Raw genomic sequence first — 4,197 nt, forward strand, 5'->3', positions numbered from 1 at the left:
GTGTGTGTGTGTGTGTGTGTGTGTGTGTGTGTGTGTGTGTGTGTGTGGGTGTGTGTGTGTGTGTGTGTGTGTGTGTGTGTGTGTGTGTGTGTGATTGAGCTGGGGAGGGAGGCGGGGGCTGATGTGGTTTCCCCCTCTCCCTGCCTCAGGACTGGTTGCTTCCTGCTCCTGTATGAACGTACAAGACAGCATGCTGTCCTCAAAACACACACTCTCCTCCCCCCCTCCACACACACACACCCTGTCACACACTCTGCCCCCCACCCCCACTTCAGTTGAAGAGCAGCTGGCAATGTAGTAGGATGCCCCTGGAACAATGGGATTGGGAAACCTGCATCATGTGACACTGTGCCTGCCCCATGAGGCATTGCAAACCTTCCCAAAGCGCCCTGCGGCCAGTTGCACAGTGGGACAGCTACCACAATGCACTGCTCTCTTTGCCATTGCAAGACCTGCTAATGTGGATGCGCTCCACCGTCACAAGGAGCACAGTGTGGACATGCAACAGCGGTTTAATTCCAGCGCTCTAATAAACATGGTATAACTTGTTGTGCAGAAACTTGCCAGTGTAGACACACCCTAAGACATGCATACATATGTCCCAGGCAGGTAAGGTTACAACTAAGAGTATGTCTACACTGCCCACGTTACAGCGTGGCCACGGCAGCACTGTGACGTGGGCAGTGTAGTCACGCTTTATCTCCGGAGGAGAGCTCTCCCAGTGATAAAAAATAACCACCCCGAATGAGGCGCTATTTATACTGGTGTTTTCAGTGCTAAAACTTTGTCGTTCATGGGGGTGTTTTTTCACACCCCTGAATGACTAAAGTTTTTGCGCTGAAAATGGCAGTGCAGACATCGCCTAAAGCTTCTCTTCAAACAAAGCCACAGCTATGAACTTTTTCCTTTCAAAACAGGATGTTGTTGCACAAGCTGCTGGGGTTCGGTTTGATAAAAGGGCCAACGTGAAGTTGTATCTCTTTTCAAAACGCAAGCTAGCAGTATGTCCAGGAACTACACCTGCCTACACACCTCCCTGTTCTTTTCAATGCAGTCCTCTCTCCTGGCATTGTGTGACAGACCCGCACAAGTAACTGGGAAAAAGCGTGACGCTGACTCTACACGAATGTGGCCAGCGTTTCTCAGCAGCACTCAGCATCGCTTGTAAGTGCTTAAATAATGGGGCCAGATTTTCAAAAGTTCTGAGCACCCAACTTCTCCCATTCGCTCCCAAGTGCTGTTGAATGCACCAAGTACTGGGAAACCAGGCTCCTTTGAACCATGATCATTTCTGGGAGCCAGAAGTCTTGCCTCTGACTAAGGGTAAGTAAAGCTGTGCAGACAGAAGTGAGAAGTGTTGTTATTAAGTTGACGGCATTCCCTTTAAGGAGACACTAAGCATGGAAACTGAAAAACATTCTAGTGCCAGACCATTTGGGGCACCTTGTGGGCAGCATTTGCAAATGTAGGTGTGAGGCATGCACCTGCAGAGCCCCACATTTCAGTGACTGAGCGAGTGCATGTGTTGGCATGCGCTGCCCAGTGAGATGGCTTGTGCCCACAACTGCCTGCCTGCCATGATAGATGCCACATAAAAACCTAGAGGAGAGCAAACCTAGAGTTCTCAAAGTTTAATGGGTGCATATGCATTTGTACAGGATCCCCATTGTACTGATGCAGGAAGATTTTCCCCTGTATATTACTTTACTGAACACCAAACTATCCTGTGTGTGGCATTGCAGCTGGTTGCTGTGGAAATGACTGTAATGCCATAAATGGTGCAGGGAACTTATGTAAAATCTCCAGTTTCCACCTCCCCCTTCCTCCCCATGACATTTGCTCATTAAAATTAAACAGTGTCTCACAGGCGATCACAGAGACTAATCACCAGTGTGCTGTGTACTGTCCACGCTCTGCAAGGCAGCTGTTTACCTCCTACGTGTCTCTAAGGTCTCTCAAGAGACTAAACCAACCACAGCTGGTAAACAAACTCAAATCCCACCAGGCCAGCTCTAGGCCCCAGTCTAGGAGAGTGCAGGGCACCTCCTCCTGCACAGCTGGCAGCCTGGAGGAAGAGAACAGTTTGAGAGACACCTGGTGGTGGAAAAGGAGAAGTGCTCTCTTGAAATCTGGTTTAAAATCCTTGTAGGTATTTTAGAGCCAATGTTAAAATACTCAGTCTGTAAAAGTAACAGCAGAGACATTGTCAAATGTTTTCCTTTAAGGGCATTTATGGGTTATAAATACTACCACAATGCTGCATGATGGTGTAGTTTGTACATATGGGCGTAGTTTGGAGGGGTATAAGGGGGCATTGCTCCCCAAACCGCAAGCCTCAGGCAGGCATGGAATTTTCCCCCATGTGTAACCCAGTTGGCCTGGCTTAGGGTGACAAGATGACAAGTGTAAAAAATTGGGACAGAGGGTGGGCAGGGAGGTAATAAGGGCCTATTTAAGAAAAAGCCCCTAATATGGGGACTGTCCCTATAAAATTGGGACATCTGGTCACACTAGCCTGGCTGGAGCTGCCTCCCTCCCCCAGCCCGAAATATAGAAGTCAAACTATGCCTATGTTGGTACAGCAACATCTCTGCAGGGGAGGTCCAGTCACTGCTTGGAAGACATGTTATTACAAGTGTTACGGTAGAAGCCTCAGCTGAGATGAAGGCCCCACTGGGCCAGGTGCTGTACACACTGTAATAGACTGTGCAGCGTTTATTTATCTGGTTTATTTACAAGGGCCCCATGGCCAAGGAATCAGAGTCACCAACACCAGTCCAAACAGTGTTACAAATCAACTACAGAATCGAACGGAACCCTCCAGTCCCTATAATTACAAAAACCAATTACAATCCTGCGGGAGCAAATGGTATGGCAGAGTCATGCTTTGTTAGCGAGGAATACCGTCCTGCTCAGGACACCCTGCGCTTCGCAGCAACTTCACACCCACTTACACTGCCTGGGTCAGAAGGTGCTGCCCTTGGGGTTTGTACAAACCCCGGACAGTCTCATGATTTGTTAACTGGGACGGCTGTAAAGGAATTAAAGCAGCTTACGCGGAGGCTGCTGCAGATCTGGAAACTGAGCCCAGCTCTGCTGAGGCCCAGCCAGACCCTCAGACAGCGACGTGAGGGGAATGAGCACTGCCCCTCTTCTGGGCCTTTCTAGTATTTTTTTAAATGTCGGTGGTTTGGTTTTTTATAAATTTTAGCCAGTACATGGGATCTTTGTGACACAGGCGTGGGGCCCTTTTCACAGGCCTCTGGCTGCTGGCACTTGACTGTACTGGAACCATTCATTTAAAGCAAGGCCTCAGCAGCACTGGGTAATCCAAGGTGACCTGGCACAGCTTCTTGCCAGGAGCGGGCTTGGTACTGCATGGCATTGATGTTACCCTGGCTGGGAGGTGTCACTCTGGATTTACTGCCGAACATCAGGTCGAAGTAGCATAGTGGGCAATGGAGAAAATGAACTGGTGTGTCCCTGGAACCATCCGTTCCTGCCCAATGTGCATCCTTTAGTCATTCAACAGTGTAAAGCAGGAGGGAGGAGAGCCCAGGAGTTTCCCTCTACTGTACTCTGTTACATCAGTTTTATGCTGGTGTAAATCCACTGCCCTCATTGATCAGAATCAGGTCTCTGGATTTTAAGAGAGACCAGAATGGCAGGAGCCGCTTGCCAATGCAGATGCCTATGCTTCCTGGGGCAGTGGTGTGGGGGCAAAAGAGCTTAAGGGAGGTTGAGTGGGCCAGACGTGTCTAACCTTTGCTTTCATCTCTATAGAAACTATGCATGGTCTAGGAAGGATGCTTAAGGTTCAGACCTGGGGCTTGAGAATGGGGAGTTGAATTCTCTACTCTGCCACAGATTTCCTGCGTGACCTTGGGCAAGACAGTTAGTAAAATAAAGGACTTGGAGACAAATGGGGATCATAGCACTGCCCTACCTCCCAGGGGTGTCATGCAGATAAGTGTGTTACAGGCAGTGAGGTGCTCAGCTATCGCAGTGATGGGGACCGCGTCAGTGCCTAGCATAGGCAGGAACACAAGCTCCTTTGGTTTGAAAAGTCTCCTCTTGCAATTACTGTGGTGTTGTTAAATTAGCAAAGCGTGTTTCAATGGTCCATGCAGCTGCACATAGTTGACAAGAAGGAAACCTAGCCAGCCGTTGCACACAAATGCATTTTTATTTCTCTCT

Source organism: Terrapene carolina, unplaced genomic scaffold (genome assembly GCF_002925995.2).
Source record: "Terrapene carolina triunguis isolate 2854851 unplaced genomic scaffold, T_m_triunguis-2.0 Scaffold714, whole genome shotgun sequence".
Classification (NCBI taxonomy): domain Eukaryota; kingdom Metazoa; phylum Chordata; order Testudines; family Emydidae; genus Terrapene; species Terrapene triunguis.